The sequence below is a fragment of the Dipodomys ordii genome, unplaced genomic scaffold (genome assembly GCF_000151885.1).
Source record: "Dipodomys ordii isolate 6190 unplaced genomic scaffold, Dord_2.0 Scaffold285, whole genome shotgun sequence".
NCBI lineage: Eukaryota > Metazoa > Chordata > Mammalia > Rodentia > Heteromyidae > Dipodomys > Dipodomys ordii.
This window is the reverse complement of record NW_012267501.1, coordinates 741,913-754,249: the sequence shown is the minus strand read 5'-3', so window position 1 is coordinate 754,249 and position 12,337 is coordinate 741,913.

Sequence of the window (12,337 nt, the reverse complement as noted above, 5' to 3'; positions counted from 1 at the left end):
AAGAGTCTCACAGACTTTCCTGCTTATGCTGGCTTTGAACCTCAGTCTTCAGATCTCAGCCTCCTGAGTAGCTAGGATTACAGGCATGAGCCACTGGCGCCCTGTTTATTTTTTGTTGCTGTTGTTGGTTGTGGGGCTTAAACTCAGGGCCTGGGTGCCATCCCTGAGCCTCTTTGTGCTCAAGACTAGCATTCTACCAATTGAGCCACAGTGTCACTTCTAGTTTTTCAGTGATTAATTGGAGATAAGGGTCTCACGAAGACTTTTCTGCCTGGGCCAGCATTGAATGGCAATCCTCAGATCTCAGCCTCCTGAGAAACTAGGATTACAGGCGTGAGACACCAGTGCCTGATTGGTATTGTTTTTTATAGAATTTGATTCATTGCCAGTTTTGTGTTCCTGACAGCAACACCACCATGGCTGATACATACGTAGGACTAGAATTGTTGAGCTACAAAATATACATGTGTTCAGCTTGACTAAATTCATCTTCCACGATTTGTTTTTGCCAGTCTTAGTTATCTACCTATGGTCAACTGTGGTCTAAAAATATTCAACAGATTGGCTCACACCCGTAATCCTAGCTACTCAGGAGGCTGAGACCTGAAGATCATAGTACAAAGCCAGCCTGGGCATAAAAGTCTAATAGACTCTGACCTCCAATAAACTACTCACAACAAGCTAGAAGTGGTGCTGTTCAAGTGGTAGAGCACTAGCTTTAAGCAAAAGAAGCTCAGGGACAGCATCTTGGTCCTGACAAGCCCCAGGACTGGTGCATACGTGCACAAAATTCAACAGAAAATCTCCAAACTAAACACATTTTAAATTGTGTACCATTATGGGTTCAATGATGGAATCTTGCCCCATCTTGCTTCCCGCAGCCCAGGGTGAGGACCTTCCCTTTGCCCAGAGTATCCATGCTCTAAAAAAAAATGCTACCTGACTGCTGGTCATTTAGCAGGCATCTAGCTATCAGATCTCCTCATTTTACCTCTCCTTATTTACCTCATAATTTTTCTGAAGCACAAGAATAGTGATCCTGGCAATTTGGATATCCCAAAAAGAAGATATAGCTGTGTGCTCACACTTATACTTCTAGCTACTCGGGGCTGGGAAGGTGGCTCAGTGGTAGAACGCTTGCCTTGCATGCTTGAGGCCCTGGGTTTGATTCCTCAGCACCACATAAACAGAAAAAAAAAAGTTGGAAGTGGCACTGTGGCTCAAGTGGTAGAGTGCTAGCCTTGAGCTGAAGAGCTGAGGGACAGCACCTAGGCCCAGAGTTCAGGACCCACGACCAGACCCAAAAATAGATAAATAAATAAATAATTCTAGCTACTCAGGAGACTAAGGTCTGAGGATCACGGTTCCAATCTGCAGGCAGGAAAGTCCATGAGATTTTATCCTCATTGGAGATAAGAAAAAGCTGGAAGTTGTGCTGTGGCTCAAGTGATACTATCAAGTGATAGAGGGAGGACTAACCTTGAGCAAAAGAAGTTTAGGGATACTTCCCAGGCCCAGAGTTCAAGCCCCAGGACAACAAGAAAAAAAGACGCCTTTAAAAAAGAAGGGAACAGAGCCAAATGCCAGTGGCTCATGCCTGATCCTAATTACTCAGGAGGCTGAGAGCTGAGGATTGTGGTTCAAAGGCCATGAGACTCTTATCTCCAGTAAACCACCAGAAAAATTGGAAATGGTGCTGTGGCTCAAGTGGTGGAGCACTAGCCTTGAGCTGAAGAGCTGAGGGACAGTGCCCAGGCCCTGAGTTCAAGCCCCATGACCAACAAAAATAAAATTTAAAAAAAGAGAAGGTAACAGTACCCTGAGAGGTATATTGCTATAATGGTCTATTTTATTATTAGTTATTAATCTCTCACTGGGTCTAACTATTTTCTTTTTGTATGCCAGTATTGGAGCTGGAATTCAGGGCCTCTATTCTCGCTTGGCTTGCTACCTCATGGCTGGCTGTCTACCAGTAGAGCATTTTGTTAGTTAATTAGAGATGGAGTCTCACAGAGTTTTATGCGTGGGCTGGCTTCGAACCTCAATATTACAGCTTTTGTCCTCCCGAGTAACTAGGTTATGGGCGTGAGCCACAGGTGCCTGGAGTGCCTAATTTATAAATTAAATTAAACTTTATCTCTGTCTAGAGTAGCTCAGTAATATAACAGTTGGCCAACATACACAAGCTCCTAATGTTTACAGTACTGCCACTGTACAGAATGCCTTCTACAGGATGCATTCATACATGTGGATGCACATGCACATGTACACACACACACACACACACACACACACACACACACACCTTTAAGAAACAGGGTCGTTACATAGCCCAAGCTTCCTTACTTCCTTATCCTTGGGGATCCTCCAGCCTCAGCCTCTCAAATGCTGGGAGTGTGTGTGTGTGTGTGTGTGTGTGCATGCTACCATGCTTTTTTTTTTCTATCTGTTTTTTGTTGTTGTTGTTGTTGTTGTTGCCAGGGCTTGAACTCAAGGCACTGTCCCTGACAAGGCTAGTGTTTTGCCACTTGAGCCACAGTGCCACTTCTGTTTTTTTCTGTTTATGTGGTACTGAGGAATGGAACTCAGGGCTTCATGTATGCTAGGCAAGCACTCTACTACTAAGCCACATTCCCAACCCTTATACTGGAATATTTTAACTTGAGCCATGCCCCAGCCCTTTTTTGCATTTTAGTTATTTTTTAGATGGGATCTTGTGCTGGTCCTTCTAACTCCTGAGTAGTTGGGATTACAGGAGTGAGGCACTGCACCTGCCTAATCTGTTTTAAAAAGAAACCAAGCTGGGTGCTGGCAGCTCACGCCTGTAATCCTAGCTACTCAGGTGGCTGAAATCTGAGGATCATGGTTCAAAGCCATTTCGGGCAGGAAAGTCTGTGAAACTCTTATCTCCAATAAACCACTAGAAAACCGGAAGTGACACTATAGCTCAAGTAGTAGAGCGCTGCCCTTGAGCTGAAGAGTTGAGGGACAGTGCCCAGGCCCAGAGTTCAAGCCCCACCACCGACAAAAAATAAAATAAAATAAAAATAAAAAAATAAATAAAAAAAACCCAGTTGTATTGGAGTAGGCCTCCCCTTAAGACCTCATTTTCCCTTACTTCTTTTTTTTGGTTCCTGTTGTGGGGCCTGAACTCTGGGCCTGGGCGCTGTCCCTCAGCTCTTCAGCTCAAGGCTAGCGCTCTACCACTTGAGCCACAGCACCCACTTCCGGCTTTTTTCTTTTTGCTTATGTGGTGCTGAGGAATCGAACCCAGGGCCTCAGGCATGCAAGGCAAGTGCTCTACCACTGAGCCACCTTCCCAGCCCTCCCTTACTTCTTTATAGGGTCTGTCTTCAAGTATAATCACATGCTATGTTGCAGCAGCTAAGACTTAAATGTCTAACATTGAGGGAATACAATTCATTCTGTAACAGTGGGTCAAAATCATGCCAGTGGCACATGTCTATATATAGTCTTAGCTACTGGTGAGGCTGAGCTCTAAGGATCAAGGTTCGAAGCCAGCTCAGAAAAACAAATCAGGACTCATACATAACAAACCATCAAAAAGCCTAAAGTAGAGATGTTGCTCAAGTGGTAGAGTACAGTACTGGAACACACACACACACACACACACACACTTGTAACTTAAGGGAGTTCAATTAGAATTTCTTTTTTTTCTTTGTCTGAGACTGGGACTCAAACTCAATATTTGACACTTGCTTTCACCTATTGGCTGCTGCTCTATGACCAGAGCCACACCTCCAACCTTTCTTGTTTTGTGTGTGCCAGTCCTATGATTTGAACTCAGAGCCTGAGCACTATTCCTGAGCTTTTTTGCTCAAGGCTAGGGCTCTACCATTTGAGCCATAGCTCCATTTCCAGCTTTGTGGTGTTTAATCAGAGGTAAGTTTCATGGATTCATCTGACCTTGCTGGCTTCACACTGTGATCCTCAGATCTCAGCCTCCTGAATAGCTACCAACCCCTGTCCGACTGGTCTTCCTTTCTTCCCTTCCTTCCTTCCTTTTCTTTTCTTGTCTTTCGTTTTGCTATATAGCCCATTCTGGCCTCAAACTTGTAATCCACCTACTTCAAGTCTCCCAAATGCTGGAATTACGGGTATGTACCACCATGCCCCCAAATTGGAATTTTTTTTGTTACTTGTGATTAGAACATCCTGGCTCAATTACTTTCTGAAGTGATCTTAATATTTACTTACTGATTCATTTACTGACTGTATCACCAGATTGTCAGACTGTTCATGAGGGTGAGGACCCGGACTGGCTTGTACCTTGCTCAGTCTCTGATTTCTAGCCCGTGTCTAAGAATAGATGCTCATTAGGTAAACAAACAATGTCTAGTCACCGCTTCTGACTCAGTTACTCTTGCTAAACCTGCTATGTTTTGTATTTAAAACCAGCTGGTGGAAACAACAACAAACAAACAGCTGGTGGCTCATACCTGTATTCCCAGCTACTCTGGAGGCTGCGATCTGAGGACCACAGTTCAAAGACAGTCCAGGCAGGTAAGTCTATAAGACTCTTATCTCCAATTAACCTCTAGAAAACTGGACGTGGCACTGTAGCTCAAACTGATAAGAGTGTTAACCTTGAGCAAAAATTGCTTAGGGACAACACCCAGGCCCCAAGTTCAAGCCCCATGACCAACAAAAAATAAAATAAAAATATAAAACCAGACTTCAGTAGCCAGAGCAGCCAGTCCTGGGCAAATAAGTAGATCTTTTTGGAAAACTAGTGTCTGCATAGTTTTGACAGAATCTTTGCTTTGTAGAGAGGCACAAACCACACTGGCTTCCATCTGATCCTCCGCAGTTTCCAGTTTCGTTTCAATCAAACCAGGAAACAAGGATCCAAGAGCTTGTGACTGACTAAGATACAACGCAGAGCTTGCAGTGAATCAGAATCACCTGGAATCTTGTTTAAATAAAAAAACAATTCAGTTGCTGGGCCCCACCCTAGAGTCTCTGATTTAATGGATTTAAAATGGGGCCCAGGCACCTGTGTTTTTAATGAGCTCTCTGGTTGATTTTCAACAATCAACTTCTTAAACCCATGACTAGGGCCTGCTTGGAAAGAAGTCTGACCTGGGGAAGGGAAATTTGCAGCCATTATCAGTCCTGGGGCTATGAGGAGGCCTTTAACCTGCCCTGGAGGGTCAGAAGCTTGAGAAGATTACGAGCAATTTTCTGTGCAGGCACAGTGGTAGAGCCAGAGCGTGCATGAAGAGCCAGCACTCACCACAGGCTCAGGCCTGGATGTTGGCCTCCTGCCATTTTGTGTGTGTGTATGTGGGGCTTGAACGCAAGCCCTGGGTATTGTCCCTTAGCTTTTTTGTTCAAGGCTGATATTCTACCACTGGAGCCATAGCTTCACTTCTGGCTTTTTGGTGGTTCACTGGAAAGAAGCTTCTCACAGATTTTCCTACACAGGTTGGCTTAGAACTGAGAACTTCAGATCTTAGCTCTCAGCCTCCTGAGTACATAGGATTATAGACAGGAGCAACTGACTCCCTCTTATCCTTTTTTTGTTTGTTTGTTTGTTTGTCGGTCATGGGGCCTGAACTCTGGGCCTGGGCGCTGTCTCTCAGCTCTTCAGCTGTAGACTAGCGCTCTACCACTTGAGCCTCAGCCCCACTTCCGGCTTTTTCTGCTTATGTGGTGCTGAGGAATCGAACCAAGGGCCTCATGCATGCAAGGCAAGCGCTCTACCACTGAGCCACCTTCCCGTCCCCCCTCTTATCCTTTACTTATCCTTTATGTTTTCTGCTTTTCAGTCAGTTCTGAGGAGACACACATAACTCCAGTTGCTGAAAGTTCTGTTGGTGACTTTGAAGTGTGTTCAGAATTAGAGATAATCCAACGTACCGCAGGGCCTAAAAATAGAACCAAGCCAGGGAGAAGCTAGCTGATTATAGAGTTCCCAAGGCTCCTCAGCAATGGCAAGGATTCTGAGGTGTCTCTGTCTTCAGCTCTACTCCCCAGTAGTTCCTACATGTAAACAGTTCCCACTTGACCCCAAAACAAGCCACTCAAGTAGGCAGGCTGCCAGATTCAGCACTGTGTTGTATTGTGTTAGCTGGGCCTCTATCAGCTTTGCTAGCTTGCTCTGGCCACCAGGAAGCCTCTATTTTAAATCCTGAGAGAACAGTCTCCACAGAAACAAGTACTTAAAATAGAGGGTCCTCTGTGGCCCTCCCCTCTCACCCCCACCCTGCTGTCTGCCAAGCAGAGCAATCTGAAGACTCCTCTTTTTTTTTTTTTTTGTCGGTCGTGGGGTTTGAACTCTGGGCCTGGGTGCTTTCCCTGTGCTATTCAGCTCAAGGTGAGCACTCTACCGCTTGAGCTACAGCACCACTTCCGGTTTTCTAGTGGTTTATTGGAGATCAGAGTCTTTTTTTTGGGGGGGGGGCGGTCCAGTCGTGAGGCCTGAACTCTGGGCCTGGACGCTATCCCTCAGCTCTTCAGCTCAAGGCTAGCGCTCTACCACTTGAGCCACGGTGCCACTTCCCGCTTTTTTTCTTTTTGCTTATGTGGTGCTGAGGAATTGAACCCAGGGCCTCAGGCATGCAAGGCAAGTGCTCTACCACTGAGCCACCTTCCCAGCTCCTCACCACCAAGTGTTTTTGTATGCAGGCTCTGTTCTCTACACTCATCAGGTCCCAATGTATGTTATTTTCATAAATTAATAGAATGGTTTCCAGAGAGTCACCAGGTTATTGTTCCTATTTTACAGGCAGAGTTGAATCTAGTCTCTGGCCCCTGAAGATGGGCTAGTCACTGTGGTACTACACTGATCTTATCCATGGAGGGGTATACACTGGGGGCTACAAAGATGTGGCCTGAGGCCCCTTGCTCATCATGAGGAAGGAATGAGATTGTTTTTGAGATGAAAATAGAACCATAATCTCTTAAAAGGAACTGCAGGATTATGGAGTGTGGCTACTCTGCTGTGTGTATTCTGGAGCCTTCTATGCCAGTCCCTGGAAGGCTGCACAGTGGTGCCAGGGGCCTCTAGTGCTGCATTTGCAAATTCCAGAGTCGTGTGTGGTGTGTGTGTGTATGTGTGAGAAAGAGAGAGAGAGAAAGAGAGAGGGAGAGAGAGAGAGGAGAGAAAGAGAGCTTGGTCCCTTGGCTTCAAGGCTGGTGCTCTATCACTTGTCTCACAGCTCCACTTTTTTTTTTTTGCCAGTCGTGGGGCCTGAGCTCTGGGCCTGGGCGCTGTCCCTCAGCTCTTCAGCTCTAGGCTAGCATTCTACCACTTGAGCCACAGCACCACTTCCGGCTTTTTCTGCTTATGTGGTGCTGAGGAATCGAACCCAGGGCCTCATGCAAGCAAGGCAAGCACTCTACCACTGGGCCACCTTCCCACCTCAACAGCTCCACTTCTTGTTTTTGGTGGTTAATTGGAGAGAAGAGTCTCATGGACTTTCCTACCTGCACTAGCTTTGAACCTTGATTCTCAGATCTCAGCCTTTTTTTTTTTTTCTTTTTTTCTGGTCGATCGTGGGGCTTGAACTCTGGGTTTGGGCACTGTCCCTTCGCTCTTCAGCTCAAGGCGAGTGCTGTACCGCTTGAGCCTCAATGCCACTTCTACTTTTTTAGTGGTTTATTGGAGATAAGAGTTTCACAGACTTTCCTGCCCAGGCTGGCTTTAACCGTGATCCTCAGATCTCAGCCTCCTGAGTAGGTAGGATTACAGGCGTGAGCCACCGGCGCCGGGCTAGATCTCAGCCTTTTGAGTAGTTGTGTGAGCCACCAGTGCCAGGCCAGAGATTGTTTTTTGTGCAAGACAAGAATCAGCCTTCAGAGAGGCTGATGATTCACTCCTTACTGGCCTACTAGCCTACTGGCCTACTAGAAAAAGCCTACTAGCTTTATCTCACAAACTATTTGCCAGACTTACTGCCTTTTAGCTATTTCTTTTTTCTTTTTTTTTGGTCGGTCGTGGGGCTTGAACTCTGGGCCTGGGCGCTATCCCTCAGCTCTTCAGCTCAAGGCCAGCGCTCTACCACTTGAGCTACAGCGCCACTTCCGGTTTTCTGGTGGTTTATTGGAAATAGGAGTCTCACGGTCTCTCCTGCCCAGGCTGTCTTTGAACCTCGATCCTCAGATCTCAGCCTCCTGAGTAGCTAGGATTACAGGTGTGAGCCACCAGCGCCCGGCTCTTTTAGCTATTTCTAAAAGTCAAATATGAATTAAACCATTCCTAGCTTTGCCACCTCTGAGGTTACTCAAAAGATTGTGCCAGAGGCCCTTGAAGTTACTTCAGAAGAGCTATTAAACAAATAAAACCTTTTGAGCAAGGGCAGCCTGTGACAGGGGTTAGTCAGGATCTCTCTCTCTCTCTCTCTCTCTCATGTATCAAGATACTGGGAATTCAACTCAAGGACTACTTGCCTAGCAAGTGCTTTACCACCTGAGCTATGCATATAGACATACAGCACTAGGTCCCATTCTCTTGTGTTATTTATGGCTGGGACTGGGACTAGAACTCAGGGCCTTATGCTCTTGCTTAGCTTTTTTCCATTTAAGGCTTCTACCACTTGAACCACAATTCTACTGGATTTTTACTGGTTAATTAGAGCTAAGAGTCTCTTGTATTTGTCTGGGGCTGACTTTGAACTGGGATCCTCAGATCTCAGCCTCCTGAGTAACTAGAATTACAGGTATGAACTAATAGTGCCCAGTTTCTTGTCACTTTTAGAGGAGATCATTCCTTAGTCTGAATTCTGTAGAGGGTCATCTTTGCCCCTCTCTGGAGAGCAGATGTCTACTTTGCTCACTGTGGTATCTCCAGTATGTAGCACAAGCTTGGCCCACAGCAGTACTAAAGAAATATTTGTTGAACAAACAAACATGGACTTTCCTGCTTGGGCTGGCTCTGAACTGCAATCCTCAGATCTCAGTCTCCTGAGTAGCTAGTATTATGGGTGTGAGCCATTAGCACTTGGCCTCACTGATTGTGTGTGTGTGTGTGTGTGAGTGAACTGCATCACAAAATATGTTTTCAATGTCAGATACCAGAATTTCAAGCTTTAAAGTACCCGTTATGGTATTTATGTACATTTTGATCATCCATTCATTTGTGGACATCTGGTTTTCCACCTTTGGCTCTTGTGAGCAGGGCTGTTCTGTACATGGTGTATAAAAGCAGTGATATTTTGGCAGTAGAGCTGAGTCCTGCAGTGGGGATATATTGAGACAGAGGGCCACAGGAGGGGCATGAAGCATTGAATGGAGGCTCAACTGAGGATGATTTGTTTGGGGGTACTCATGTGTAAATCAGACTCTTCAGAAAGCAGGAATGGGACCAGAAACACTGAGTGTGGTTGTGTACAACTATAATCCCAACACAGGTGGACCTTGAATTCTAAGACAGCCTGAGCTACCTAATGGGATCCTAGAGTGGGAGGAGGGAAAGGAAGGGAGGAGGAAAGAATTGACTGAAGGACTTGGGGGATGGTAGTAGCTTGGTAAAAAGCAGCATTCTGGAATGATCCATCTGGCAGAACAGGGTGTAAGATGGATTAGGTGGTTCAAAGAGTGGAGGAGGGGCCATCCTGGGCAGCAGTCTGGACAGGAAGTGGAGAGGGCCTGGCCAGGGTAGGGAAGGAAACCTCCCTGCTGGGAGACACTCAGGGATAGATGGTAGGTTCTGGAGCCCAAGATGGTGCTGAGGGAGAGGAGAGTCAAACATCGAAACAGCTGAGGCTTCTAGGTGACTTCTGGGTAACTCTGAAAACAGAGGGTGACATTTTGTTGAGCTTGTGGTGACAACAGGACATTTGGATAGAAAGTTGTTAGTCACGTATAGGAAGAGCTGGGTGACAAGTTGCTAGATAAAAAAAAAAAAAAAAAGGAGGGCTGGGAAGGTGGCTCCGTGGTAGAGCACTTGCTTCGCATACATGAGCCCTGGGTTCAATTCCTCAGCACCACATAAACAGAAAAGGCCGGAAGTGGCACTGTGGCTCAAGTGGTAGAGCACTAGCCTTGAGCTGAAAAGCTGAGGGATGGCACCCAGGCCCAGGGTTCAAGCCCCAGGACTGACAAAAAAAAAAGGAAAGGAACTTTTTTTAAAAAATGAAGAAAACTAAGAAGAGATTGTTAGAGGGTAGCACCAGAGTTTCACTCGCAGCTCCAGGCGGCCCCTGGGCCCTCAGCCAGATAGAACTCAGGTAAAGGGCTGAGCCCCTCCCAGCCCTATTTAGGATGCAAAAATACCCTTTTCATCTTTTATTATTTCTTTCTTCTTTTATTATGATTATTTGTGTGTGTGTGTGTGTGTGTGTGTGTGTGTGTGTGTGTGTGCGCGCCCACACATGCAGGCACGCACACTGGTACTGGAGCTTGAATTCAAGGCTTTATGTTCTTGCTTAGTTATTGTGCTCAAAGCTGATGCTCGACCACTTGAGCCACACCTCTTTTTTTTTTTTTTGGTCCTGTTGTGAGCCCTGTACTCTGGGCCTGGGCGCTGTCCCTCAGCTCTTCAGCTCAAGGCTAGCACTCTACCACTTGAGCCACAGCGCCACTTCCGGCTTTTTTCTTTTTGCTTATGTGGTGCTGAGGAATTGAACCCAGGGCCTCAGGCATGCAAGGCAAGCACTCTACCACTGAGCCACTTTCCCAGCCCCAAGGCCACACCTTTTATTTCCAGCTTTTTGCTGAATAATTGGAGATGCAAGTCTCATGGACTTTCTAGGTGGCTTGGAATCTTGCTCCTTAAGATCCTGAGTAGCTAGTATTATAGATGTGAGCCACCAGCACCAGGCCTCTTTTTCTCTTCAGCTTAAGAAGACAAAGTTGGTCTGGCATGGTAGTGTATGCCTATAATCCCAGCACTTGGAGGGCTGAGGTAGGGGGATTGAAAGTTTGAAGTCAGCTTGGACTATAGAGCAAGACTCTGTTTCAAAAAGAAAAAGATATGAGTGCATTTTCTTTCTTTCTTTCTTTCTTTTTGTCAGTCATGGGGCCTGGGCGCTGTCCCTCAGCTCTTCAGCTGAAGGCTAGCACTCTACCACTTGAGCCACAGCACCACTTCCAGCTTTTTCTGTTTACATGGTGTTGAAGAATCAAACCCCGTGCCTCATGCATGTGAGGCAAGCACTCTATCACCGAGCCACCTTCCCAGCCCAAGATTGTACTTTTTTTTTTTGGGTCCGGTCGTGGGCCTGAACTCTGGGCCTGGGCGCTGTCCCTCAGCTCTTCGGCTCAAGGCTAGCACTCTACCACTTGAGCTACAGCGCCACTTCCGGGTTTTTTCTTTTTGATTATGTGGTGCTGAGGAATTAAACCCAGGGCCTCAGGCATGCAAGGCAAGCACTCTATCACTGAGCCACCTTCCCAGCCCAAGATTGTATTTTTTCATAACAAACTTTTTTTTTTTTTGCCGGTCCTAGAGATTGAACTCAGGGACTGGGTGCTGTCCCTGAACCTCTTTGTGCTCAAGGCTAGCACTCTATCACTTCAACCATGGTGACACTTCCAGCTTTTTCTGAGTAGTTTATTGGAGATAAGAGCTTCACAGGGCTGGGAAGGTGGCTCAGTGGTAGAGTGCTTCCTTGCATGCATGAGGCCCTGGGTTCTATTCCTCAGCACCAAAAAAAGCCGGAAGTGGCGCTGTGGCTCAAGTGGTAGAGCGCTAGCCTTGAGCTGAAGAGCTGAGGGACAGCGTTCAGGCCCCATGACCGGACCCAAAAAACAAAAAACAAAAAAGAGCTTCACAGATTTTCTTGCTCTAGCTGGCTTCAAACCATGATCCACAGATCTCAGCCTCCCGAGTAGCTAGGATTATACATGTAGCCACCGGTTGTCAGTTCGTTCAAAGGCTCTGGCCTATAGGCAATAATAGTCATCCTAGTAAAGTATGATTTACAGCAGATGATCAATGGATGCTGATGGGGGTAGAGAGGATTGGCAAGAATGGGACTTTTATGTAGCCTCAAACTATCTCATCACAAATGACTTATTAATTACAAAGGAGAGATAACAGCCATACAGAAGAGAGCCCAAACAATACCTTAGCTAAGTGATCTAAACAAACAGTTCATTAAAAAGTACCATGAGTCAGGCCAGATGTCAGTGGCTCACACCTATCCTTCTAGCTACTCAGGAGGCTGAGATTTTAGGATTACTGTTCAAAGCCAGCCTGTGCAGGAAAGTCCATGAGACTCTTAGCTCCAATCAACTACCAAAAAGCCAAGAGTGGAGCTGTGGCTCAAGCGATAGCGCATTAGCCTTGAGTAAAAAAGCTCAGGGAGCCGGGCGCTGGTGGCTCACGCCTGTAATCCTAGCTACTCAGGAGGCTGAGATCTGAGGATCG